The sequence below is a fragment of the Python bivittatus genome, unplaced genomic scaffold (genome assembly GCF_059951505.1).
Source record: "Python bivittatus isolate LINGU-HERP-01145 unplaced genomic scaffold, Pbiv_v1 ctg000840_np1212, whole genome shotgun sequence".
NCBI lineage: Eukaryota > Metazoa > Chordata > Lepidosauria > Squamata > Pythonidae > Python > Python bivittatus.
The window spans coordinates 1,672,747-1,686,360 of NW_028277113.1; positions in this window are offsets into that span (position 1 = coordinate 1,672,747).

Genomic DNA, 13,614 nt, shown 5'->3' on the forward strand with positions numbered 1-13,614 from the left:
GAAACAGCAGGTGCCTCTGGCATGCAGCTTCCTTCCAACTCAAATGCTAAATAAGTGAAAGTTATCCTGGTCAGGCCAGGTTTCCATGTGAAAGTGCCACATGCAGCTAGCCTTCTAAAGCTCTATTGCTGAACCAGAGGGCTACAGAAATGGCCAGTGAGACTCAAAAACAAAGCCTTCAGATCATTTGCTATCAATTATGACACTTTCATCCTTTGTATCCATGACTGGCTTCAGAATAGTAAGGCAAGGCAACTGCTGGGCCCCTGAGGAAGTTGGATAAACCTTCATCGAAAGCTGTTCCTCCTCTTCCCCCTCTTATGACTATGAAATTCCATGCTTCTGCCCTCCAGATGAGCCTACGTAGTTTATGAACAGCCCCAATTGAAAAAAAATTTTTTTTCTTTTAAATTTATTTATTTATTTATTTGAATTTATTTTGTTATCGTTCTACCACCAGTATCACAAGAGAGGGAAGAGGATATGTACATCCAAATAAAAAGAAAGAAAAATAGCAACAGGTCATGTATATACATATACATATACATGTCATGCACCTCAGTTTTTAAGCAATAAGTTAAACCTAGACCTCACATATCCTCCATTCTTTCCAACACATTAGTGAGGAGCCATTTCAAAGGCTGAGGGTACATCTGTTTCATGAAGCAAACTGTGGCGTCGTACACAACTGTCTTTCCAAAAACACGAAACAAACTTTTTTGGCGACACTCCAAGCTTAATAGGTCCAAAATTCTTCATAAACAGATTTTTTGGGGAGTGCTGGTGTTGGTGGAGAATCGAACACCAAAAAAACATTTTTTGATGAATTAGCCTTGTCTTAAGAACAGAAGAAATATATAAAATATAAAAACACCATAAGCCTTTTTACTAGGTAAAAAAGGAAATTCTAATTCTGTATTCCAAATTCCTTGTATATTATTAGTATTTATTTTTGTAAAATTCTTTGTCCATAGATCTGAATTGATAGCTTCACTTCTTTAAAAGAAAGATCAGAATTATAGGCATTTTTGAGGCTACCAATGCTCTGGGTCCAAATTGAGAATATAGCAAATCTTTTATCTGAATATGCTGCCATTCCATGGTTTTAGACAGGTATATTATTTATGTATATGTTATGTTATACATGTTGTGTTGTTTATATTATTTATGAGAATCATTTTGGTGTAGTGGCTAAGATGCTGGGCTAGAAACCAGGAGAATGTGAGTTCTAGTCCCACCTTAGGCATGGAAGCCAGTTGGGTGACTTTGGGCCAGTCACTCTCTCTCAGCCCAGCCCGCCTCACAGGGGTGTTGTTGTGAGGAAAATAGGAGGCAGGAGCATTAAATACACCACTATGTTTTGAGCTGTACAAAATAAAGGTAGGATATAACTCTAATAATAAATTTTAAAATGTAACCTCTCAAAAGTCTTAGAAATATAATTAACAATAAATTGAACTCAGATAATAATCCTAATTTCAGCCCAACTTTTTTTTTTTAATGTTTACCTGTCTTTTTAAAATAAGGATTATTCCAAAGGGCCAATTTCTCATAGGAACAGAGAATCAAAATTTAATTTGTTGCCTAATAATATCTACATTTGCTTTAAGTGTTGGAAATGCAATGATGTTTCAGCTACAATTATAACCAAATACTTGCTTACATTTCAAAGTTATTTGAAATTATTCTAAGCAATAGCTCTCTTATTGAGCCCACAATGATACATATTTGATCTCATTTTCATTCCATTAAAAAGCAGAATTTAGAAAGTATGACCAGTAATATAATCTGAAAGTCCAGGAAAATTATTCACATGGGAATTGCAACTTTTAGAAAGAGAACCTTGGGATCTGATCATTCCATAACTGATCACTAACACTTGTCAATTTGTCTCAACTGTCTAAGTTAATAGACATACCTTTTAAAATATATATCAATTGTGATCAAATAGTGATAGGTAGTTAAAAATATCTAAGTATGGGGAAAAATGAATGTTGTGAAAGCAAATAGATATTTTTAACTACCTATCACTATGGCATATAATCAATCAATCAGTATTAATCTGTGCTATACAATATAAAACTTTCAAATCTATCGACAAGTGTATTTTTGGCAGAATAATTATTTTGAAATATTTAAAAGAGTTGAGATAACAAAAAACAAACCTATTTTTTTCCACTGTATTGTATATCTAGAAAATTTACCACATTGTTGTAGTACTTCCATAAAATTAAGTAAAGAACTCCATTTGTCACTAATAAGGCCCAAAATAAAATCTGCACACAGTAACAACTTTTCTTAAGTCTAGTAACCTGTATAGCTTGAATATCACTAGTTCATTTAATTAGACAATGGAAAGGTTCTATAGCCAAATAAATTATAAGGGCAAATAACCAGAAATTTTTGAATGGTTCCACATTACATCTTAATTGGAGTAGAAATTATCCCATTTGTAGTTATAATAATAGCAGATGTGGTGTTTCTATTTACTATGCACTTAAGCAGAAAGATAGGAATAATGCACCGTAACCTAGGAAATGAAGACAGAAAAAAATCTATTTTTTTCATAAAATGTTCCAAAATTTTAATCTGCATTATATCAAATGAAGTCATAACAGTAGAGTTAATATTCTTGAGCTGAATTGTTACAGCAATCACCAATAATCTTATATTATCAAAAGCTTGGTGTCTTTTCACAAAACCAGACTGTGTAGAATGTATTATTGATGGTAACACCTTCTGCAACTTATGTGCTAAAATTATAGTCAACAGTTTTGCATCCATATTGACCACATTATTATTATTATTATTATTATTATTATTATTATTATTATTATCAAATTTATCTCCGCCTATCTCCCCCTAATGAGGGACTCTGGGCAGCTCACATAGTACAACATGTATACAACTTAACAATTACAAATTATAAGCCTATTCTAATTACAATTAGTGCAGCCCTACTCTATTGTGGCCAGCAGCGGTTGCAAGGGAGTCATCTCATCTGGGCTTTCTGCCACCTGTGAACTTTTCCACCCACCACATCAGTTGCGACCAGCGTCCAGCGTTTTTTCCGCCAATTGAGTCCAGCACTGGTCCCCGCGCAAAGCGCCTCCGGTTCCTCCCACCAAAATGGGAGTACCTATTTATCTACTCGCAGATGGTACACTTTCAAACTGCTAGGTGGGCAGAAGCTAGGGACAAATGACGGGTGCTCACCCCATCATGTGGAGCTGGGCCTGAACCGCTGGAGTGCTGACCATTTCTGGCCAGCAAACTCCAGTGTCATTAAGCCCTTACATCACCATATTCCCATTTGATCATTTCTCAAGAATATTGGATGATAACTCAATATAACCATTGTATAGGCCTCATGTTATGAGTAGAGTCCCTTTTTCAAATCTCAAACTATATAGGAATCAAGTTTTCTTTATATTTTTGATACAATTCTGTAGAAAACACAACTGGCCCTGGTTTTCATAAAATCAGTTGTGTCAAATATTTCCTGTAATGTTAACAGTGAGCTAAATTCTCTGAATATTTTTGAGAAACCCTTGAAGTGTTTTATTCAATCTATTCAGGAGATATCTCTATATTTAGCTATAAACATGTCTGTAGAAATCTTTAAAACATGAAAATTAATTGTGCTTGAATCCTTTTGTAATGTGCCCAAGGAGTCTTTAATTATAGGAATTATGTTACATTGTTTCAATTGGGAAGCCAACACTTTCCCTGATTTTTCCCTATTCCCAATATGCTTAATATATTTTAATGAAAATTCTATATCAGAGGCATACAATTGATCAAATAACAGTTTAGGTATTTCTCATCTATTTATCCAAGGTTTCTTTGACTTTACTTTCCAAATTACTATCAGTTTTCTTCTTTCTCTTTTCCCATGAAGCAGATGCTATAATCTTCCTCTCTCTATAAGCTTTAAACACATCCTAAACAAGTCTTTGTTTTGCTGCCTCTGAGAGCCCCTGAAAACTAAGTTTGGACTGCTATATACAAATAATTGATATACAGGAACAATAATTGATTTTTTTTTAAATTACTGAGTTTCTGAGTTTGAGGGCAGTCCTCAAATTTATCCCTTGAGTAAATGGGTCTCTTTTAGAGTAAAAAATAATCTAAAAAAAATTACTGTGTATCACCCACTATCAGATTTCAGGGTCACTTGAAAAAGTGCTTCTACTGTGGATCTGAAGGCATAGAGTGGTGGAGAAAAATAATAAGAACAATAATGATGAAGATGATGACGGCTTAATTTGTCCCACAGATTCTGTGATTAAACGTGTTTATGAAGCACTAAGGGCAACAAGGGTGAAGTGTGTGTGCGTATGGACATCATTTTCCACATTTGGGGAAAGCGGAGTGAAGATCTGAGTTCAGCCCTAATCAGAAAAACCAGATTTAGGAAATATTCCTGCTCCTGTATCCCTTCTTCCCAATTATGTAAAATCCCAAACAGAGATTAAAACCCTTGCCATTATACCATAAATAGGCATAATTTATTTAGAAGCTCAATTAAAGCAAATAGCTACAGTTTATTTTACATGTGTAAAAATTTACCTAATGTGTGCCTGTGGGAATAAGAGATGCAATATAGCACTTTCCAGTTGCTATGGTAACAAAAGACTGCCTGAAGCACAGGAAATCATCCGATCTGTGATGAGGAAATCATCTTCAGTTCTGCCTAGTGTTATTACAATCACATCCAAATGTCATGAGAAAATCACATTTTATTTCCCTTTTTAAAGGCCCTAGACCTACCATGCTAAACAAGACATCCTCTACTGCTACAGGCCATACCTGTATCTCAACTTAGCTCCTGAACCATTACATAATAGAGCATTATATAATGGAGCAGGATGATATGAAGGAAGAGTGGCAAACAAAAATGCTTCTCTCTGACAGATGTAGCCCAAATTACTCGATAAGACAGATTCTTGGAAGAGGAAGAGCTACAGAGAAAGATACACCTGGCGCAGACAATTCCAGATGGATATTATAGTTCTGAAGCCGTAATGATGCCTATCTGTTAACATCTCTCACACATTACCTATAGCAAGCTTAGTAACTCACTGTCACCCAAAGGACTTTGAAAGAAAGAGACAGAACGAGGAAAATACACTCAACCCAAGTTAGACCTAAAGCATTAGTGGCTCATAATCCTGGGCGGATCACAGCTCTGGTGGGCAGCACTTCAACACCACAAGGCTCCATAGGAATCACTGAAGATCCCTGCAAATGTGAATGCAAATTATAGCATTAAGCTGGTAACAAATCATTGTACGGATGGTTGCTTCATTCCCCCCCTCCCCCCAGTGTACTTCCTTGGGGTTTGAGGGCTGATCATGGCAACAGTTATCTAAAATGGGTCTGAATCTCCCAGGCTGAAATGCCACTGAGTATCCAGTCATGGTCTAATTATTGGGAAGGAGAGCAGTGAAAAACTGTAGCCCCATGCTAAATCAGTCTCCCACTCAGCAAATCTACTGGTGACGTCCCTCCTAAAATTCCTTCTTCATTTTTTTTTTCTCTCAAGCTTATTTTCCTTCCATGTTTGAATAGGCTGCAACTTCCTTTTTATTTTTACTTTTCAGAGCCTGCCCTGGGCCTTAGCAACCCAGTGAGTTTTAACCAGTATATTTTGACTTGTAGATTTTAATTCCTTCCATTCTTAGTCACAGCTTCTACATTTTCCTGCCAACAGCAAGACACAACCGTGCTTTGAAATAGGGGAGAGGATTCACTTTAACAGAGAATATATAAAAAGGAAGCAAGATTTTAGTGTTACATAGAGGAACACACGAGGATAAAATTAGCTACCACAAGAGATACAAAACAACCGTGTCATGTTTAAACAAACACCATGCATGCTGTGCTGTGAGGCTGTTGCTTCATTGCTTATTCCAGTACTGACATCTAATAATGCAAGTGGAACAGAGAAACACATTGTGAGTTGACATCGTAACAGACTTTGTGATATAGAAGGTGCAACTGGGAAGAAGAGACAGTAGCAGAGGGGTCATTCTGAATTTAATATTTCATTTATAGCTGTATCCTCAGCGTTATCTGTTTCATGCTTAATTGATTATCTGGGTAGTAACTTATGGGTTATCAGAGGGTACAAGAATTTTGAGAAGAAAGTCAATATGTCTGATACAAATTCAAGGAGAAGTATGGCTTCAAGAGAAAACTTGGAAGAAAGGAGCAACATTAACTACGATCATAAAAGAGAGGCATTTTATTGTGGCCAGTCAATATAGAGTATGAAAAGAGGTTAAGTTTGGTTCAAAACAAAGCAAACACACACATTCCTGGGCACTTTTTAATACATGATTTCACAGATATAACAACACTGCATGCATGCTATCATCTCTTGCAAAGCAAACTCATTTCTATTTTATACCTGTATACAGTGTAGATAATTTTTTTCAACCTGCGTCTAAAATCATCTTCAGTGAAATGGATTTTAAATGTCAGTTCCTGTCTGTGCCATCTTGGACAGCTAGATCTTTAGCTTTAAAATACTTTTATCCACTCAGTTCCCTCAGGTAGTATAGAATTCCTTAAAGACTCATCTTGCAGCTCATCTTGTTGAGATTATTTCTTTTTGGGCGGGCAAAGGAAGCCAAAGCATAAATTTTATATATCCTTGCTGATTTTAAGGAAAGTACTGGAAATCTGATGGGCTTCCTCATTAGAATGTTACATTTGTCTGCTTCTGCTAATCATTGCATGGAGCTTTTCTCCATCTGCTGGCTGCAAGGAATCAACTCAGCTGGAACCAGGGCTGTAGGATATTAACAGTAGCTAAGCTATATTAAATGGGAAAGGGATTTTTTTAAGCATCAACCCCCAAGTCTAACTACGTATAACTATAGCACCTAGCTTTAAGCAATATACCCAGCTGTACATTCTATGCTTCTGAAAATACTGCATGTTGTATTTCCTTGTGGTTTCGTAGATCACGCCATGTGGCTTTTTCTCCTGGTGGTGGAGGAAAGTACTTTCAGTTCCATCTAGCAGTAGAAAACTATCTGTAATTTGTAATCTACTTGTGCTGAAGGTAAACTAAATGCACCAAAGGAGAAATCTGAAGCAATCCTGATAGTGAAGTCCTATTAGACTAAGTACAGTACATATAACTGTATTAAGCATCATGTTCTATTACTATTACCACCACCACTGCTACTATTGATGGATAATAAATATACAGAAATCATATGACCTGTCTCTAACAATTTTCTTCTCTCTTCCCATCTGAGTTATTTTGCATTCTGACTAAATACATATGAGGAGAAATTTAGAGGTTCCTCAAATACATGAGGATAATATCAAAATGATCTTCCCACTCACTAATTTCAGCATAACATGGCTAGGGCAGAAACATTTTTGTGAATGAATGAATGAATAACAATCTCAAAGAAAATAGATTTTTGGAGCCAATATACATCATATAAAATAGATTTCTGTAGGTTTCTTTAGATTGCCTAATTTATTTTCATTCATGTCTGCATACGGATAGAGAAATTTTAACATGTACAAATGCTGATAGAAGGATAGTGGGTAGGATGTGGTCTTGTGAGAAATACATGTCAAAAGAAGCAAAAATGGCTGGGTATAAGAGTGCGCTTCTGTCCACTTTATAATATGGAAGCAAGAGATGGGTACGTTGAGAGAAACACAGTAATAAGCTGAATGCAGTGGGAACTAGATTCTTAACAAGCCTGAGTGTTAAAACAAGAAAAAATAGGTTCAAGAATGAATTAATGGTGAAGGAAGTTTGAATTGGTTCAGAGGAAGGGAAAGACCAAGAAAGCTTTTGCTGGATGGAGCTGGTGAGGCCATCAGAGAGAGAGAAGTGAAAAATGTAAAGAACAATAGGCAATCTATGAAGCAGTGGTAGAACCAGGGATGGTTGTCGAAGATAGAATGGTATGTAGAGATATAGGAAATAGGACTAGCATAAAAACTAGATTTAATTCATGCCTTTCATTTTTTGGGGGGGGGTTTACTATTTCTTACTCCTCTTCTGCATTATATATATATATATATATTTGTAACAAACCAATCTTTAATCTTAAAAAAAGAAACTTTACAAAATTAAAATTACAAACCAAAATACAAACTAAGAAGGAAAAGGAAAAAAAATCTGGCATAAATTTTATACTTATCAATAGTCACTGGCTTACCAATGAATTCACTACTATAATATGTACAATGCAAGAAATTATTGTAAGATATCATAGAATCTCTGCCATAATATTGTGGCATCTTTTGATTGGTACAAAATATTGCCTTTTCCAAAACAGATGGGTCACACATTTCCAACAACTTTTCCTTGATATCTGGAATAATATAACTTTTCCAATTTCTTAATATAATTATTTTTGCTACCTCCCTCCCCCTCCCCCCCCCCAGGCTCGATACAACCACAATTCCTGATAAACAGTCACATTCCAAAATGTTGGTATATAAGCATTTTGCATATTATTACTTAACCTGAAATAGAATAGCATGATGGGTTTGTGTGTGTATGTATGACTAAATATGTAGGACTGCATAAGAGATATATGTGCATATATGAGTACATAAGGGATGTTTTTGTGAGCTTTTTCCATACCTAAATATATAGCAGCACCTAGCTTAGATTGGCGAATCTAAAAAAAAAAGTTAAGCGGGGTCAGTAATGTGAGTAAATTGAATGGAGACCACCAGAAAATCCCAGGATTATAACTAGATTACAAAGTTTTTTTTAAATTATTTTTTAGTAAAGAAGTTTTTTGGAAAGTAAAAAAAATACAAATTCAAAGAAAAAAGAAAGTAAAGTTTTAAAAAGTGGTAAGTAAATAGAAAAGAAATGAAAGAAAAAAGACAAAAGAAAAAGAAAGATATAAAGAAGTGGCTTCCAATCTTCTTTACAGCAGTTATAAATACATTTATATTTTATCCTCTCCCTCTAAGGTTACATCATGGCTCCCTTCTTTCCATATTCTACCCTTTCTCATCATGAAACCCATAAATCAGAAGTTATTTTTTTCCTGTTTTCAGCAAAATGTCCATAAAGTGTTTCCAGCCACTAACAAATGTAGTTATTGACTTTTCCCTAATCAAGCAAGTCAATTTTGCCATCTCTGCAAATTCTGTCATCTTCACCAATCATTCTTCCATTGTGGGTATTTAAGAGTCTTATCATCTTTGTGCATATAATAATCTTGCTGCAGGTACAATGTTCGAAAATGATCGTCCTCAAGTATTTTCTAGTTGTCTGTTCATTAGTCCCAGGAAGAAAAATTCTGGTTTCAGTTCTTCTTCCTCATGAAGTGCACAAGAATATTCCTTAGTACATTTCTTAATTTTGCAAATCATGTATTGATCCCATACGCTTTGTCTATCTTTGCATTGATATCACCTTCATCCAGTTCCAGAAATTTTGTTAAAGATCAGACAACTTTTTTCTGGTGTCTTCTCCAGGATCCTCTGGGACCACTCTAAATCTCAAACAAAATTCTTTTTCTCGGAGTTCCAATAAAGCCAAATTGTCTAAGTCTTTTTCCATCTCTCTGTTTATTATTTCTGTTTTGCTTTCTAAGATTTCCACTTTGTTTTTAATTTGTTTTTATTCTCCAGTCAATTGAATTACAGACTCTTCAATTTTTTAAAACTCTTCTTTCATTTTTGCTTTCCTCTTTGTTCCATTCTCCTTGCAGATGCAGCCAAATCTTTTTTGTGGAATTCAGATAAATTCTTCCCTAATTCATCAAAAACGTTTTGTAATATTTCAGGAGTAATCCCCTTTTCTGTTGGTTGCTCCAATGATTCTCATCTCCCTTCTCCAAGTTTTGCTGCTTTCCTAATAGTTGCCATTCTTTTATTTATAATCCAGAAAGTGAAAGTGAGTCACTTACAAAGGTGAAAGTAAAAGAGAATCTTTCTCTCTTTTTTTCTCTTTTGCCTTTTCTTAAGGCTTTAGCCCTTCCTAAAGCTCTGTAGTTTTGATCTCATAGTCTGTCTCATAGTTGTTGTGATCTCATAGTTTTACCTTTATCTCTTTATTTTGTAAAATCCACTAATTATCTTTTGGCTGTGGCTCTAAACAATCAACATTCCCACAAAGATATGGTTTGTGTATTTAATTATTTCAAAAGTATGTCAGAAACACTTTTGCCAAACTGCTAATGTTTCAAATTCACTGTCCCCTTTGTCCATTTAAAACATTCTTAGATCAAAATCTTAAGCTTTTTGCTGCTATTTTTAAATTCTTAAAGGTATTATATTGCACTTTTCTTTAATCTGGAATGAAGGGTGACTCACCAAGTGGGGTTTTAAAAATTATTTATTTATTTCTCCTCCTGGTCCAAAGATCTTTGTTTAACTTTAAAATTATTATACCCAAATGTGGTTAAGAAAGTGAGGTTTTGGTTGAACCCAGTGTCCTTAAAGGTTCCACTGTGACCTAGATGATTCTTCCTTGTCTCCCAGCCACTCAACTCATGAGTTGACCACAAAGATATTCAAGTCCTGCAGTCTCCTCATGAGGAGCAGCAGTCTGGAGTGCAGGTGGGCAATCTCTTAGTCTCTCCTTATCTGGAGAGGCCAGGCCACCAGTCTACACCACAATGCCATCTCTGCTCCCACAGAGGTGTCTTAGTTTGCCATAGTCCTCATCTGGAAGCCCTTAGACTGCAAAGTTAAATTAAGATCCTGGAAGAAAACAACTATGCGCACTGTTACCAAGAAAACTATAAACCCTTTTTCCTGCAGTCAATAGGAGTCAAGCTCAACTAGGAGTCCTACTTTTTAAAAAACTTTACTCACACACATGCACACACGCACATGTACACACGACTGCAGAAAGAAGCAGTACAATCATTTCTTTTCATGAACTATTGACAAATGACCTTCTATTCTTTTTGGTCATCTCACATGCACTAATTGCATAACATCCAGCTTTTCAAAGCATTTTTTTTCTCAGTAGTGGACATTATTAGCCTGTTTCCATCATGAAAAGCTTTAGCAGAGCTGGAAATTAATTAATTCATTCTGCTCCACTGAAGTTCCAGAGTAGCTTATGGAATTAAAAATGGATTTATCTCATTTAGGCCTATTGAACTGTAATTCAGCCTGGAGGTGTCTCGTGACAGAACATCTTTGCTCTGTTGGAAGCTACTATGCTAGTTCTCATCTTACTTTATTTGTGAATCAAATCCAGAAATATTTCTGCTTGAACTAAATTCCCAGTGTTTGGCTTGTTTATTTTAAATCACTTATCCCTATTCACTTAATGTTAACAGGAATGAGAAATTCAGATACTAATGGATTAGATTCAAGCTTGATTCCATTCTCTTCTTCTCTCCCCTCCCCCATATGCCTTAGTCAAACATACTTATTAGCATTTATTTTGTTATTCTTGAAAATTGCACCTCATTTTATACATGAGGGTTCCCTGATAAAGTTCTAGATGAGATAAAGATGTATTATATTTACTTTCCCATCGTGTTTCCAGGACTTTTTGTAAAGATGAAATAAAGATGTGCTTTCCATCTAACACAGGAATAGCATTTTATCTATTTGTGTGTGCGTGAGATTACATATATCTAAAAGCTCCATATAATGGGAATCTGTTAAAATACAGTTGTTTTCCAAATGTAAATAAAAGACTATTAAGTTAAAATTAGCCCATTCAAAGTTTAATATAATTTTTAAAGACTGATGTATAGCCTGTATGAAGTTATTGAACAGAAACTATCTAAGCACCTGCATTAATAATTTAAAATAGGTGATTAGTGCACAGTATTCCTCTTTAACTGAGTCCAATTATCATTCAAATGTAGTTATCTAGCTTAGCTACAGTGGGCTAATAAGCATGTGGTAGATTTTGTTTACTCAACTGTCTAGACAAAGGAGATAATTAAAATAGACTCAAGAGCTGACAGTGGGGAAAGCCAATGAATTTAATACATAATGACTGAATGCAAATCTTACAAAGGAAAATAAAATCATGTATTGCATTTTGGGAAGCTTAATTCAAAACATAGGTTTAGATATTTTTTTAATGGGCAGTATTTTAATAACACAGGAAACTGACAGATACTAAATCAGAGTGTTTAGCCACCTAAACCAGTATTAATTACTCAGGACTGTCATTAGTTCTCCAGTGCAATGTCTTTCAGATCAGTTGCTACTATATTATCCTTTTAACAAGGTATCCTGTGTTTTGAACCGGCAACCTGATACTCATGTGCTCTGTTAACGAGGTACGGTCTTAAGCCAGAACAATCAGATACCTCATACAGAGAAAAAAATTTGGACTATAAGGAAAATTTAGGGCCAGTTAGAATAATTAAAAATGTATAGAACATTCTAATAGAAGAGAATATCTGTAGCGCAGGGTTGAACTGTGGAGTCTTTGGTGCTCTCTGAGCTTGGCTGTTTGCTTGCAGATGTTTCATTACCTGACTAGGTAACATCATCAGGGCGATTGAGTGTGGGGTTTACTCCCTGTTAATATACAGTAGCTTGCCCTGAGCTACTGTATATTAACAGGGAACAATTGTCATCAGAGGATCTCTGTTGGCCTTCATGTGTTATGTTTTGTGGTCATTTTTAACTGTTTTAATTGCCTATTCTGATGTGGTAAGCTGCCCAGAGACTTTTGGAGTGGGTGGCCATGATGATGATGATGACGATGACGATAATAATAAACATTAAAATACATTATATATATTAAGGTACATTAAAAACAATATGACCTTAGCCTTGCTGATATCCACTGTATATTTAAATTCCATGTGGAGTGCATATACTTACAGTTAGATGAATTTAAAGCAGTGATCTCTAAATATAATCTGTAAAAAAATTGGAATAAAGGAATCTTAAGAACCTTTGGAACTGGTAAAAAAATGAGCAGGAGGAGAGAATCTCTTAATTAACATATAAAATTGAAGGTGGTTTGATATGTTTGTGTGCGTGTGTATGTATGTGTGTGTGTGTGTATATATATTTACTGCCATTTCAGAATGGTTCTTTTCCTAGGAGAAATTAAGAAGAGAAGAACATAAATAAGAATATAAATGTCTAAAAGATGTGCAGTCAAGAGAAATTCATTCTGAATATCTGATATATTTCTTCCAATAAGCCATTTAGGACTTTCAGAGAATATGCATATCTAAGGCTACAGATCAAAGCAAATTGACTGGCAGCCAAAAACACACATAGTCAGAGTTGGAATCCAGCTGGAAAAAAAAAAATCGGTAGGGATCAATAGACACTTTCCTAAAGCCTGATTAAAAAATATGGGAAGTGATTTTTCCAAAAGGGGTTTTGAGGAAAAGAAGCTCCAATTGTTGCCTACTTATAGCAGACATTGTCAATTTATACAATTCTCAGGCTTTTAAAAGTCTCCATTGGCTTCAGTGGGGACTTTTTAAAGCCGATTCCAGTAACAACTGTAGAAAGCTTTAATTTTGATGGGTTGCTAAATTGGAAATGACTTTTTCTGGAGAATTCTTATTGCATTGGTGACTGTTTCTGTTTCTGTTTCTGTGTCTGTTTATGTTTATGAAAGAAATAATGGGATCTATATGATAGAATAGAATGAATATA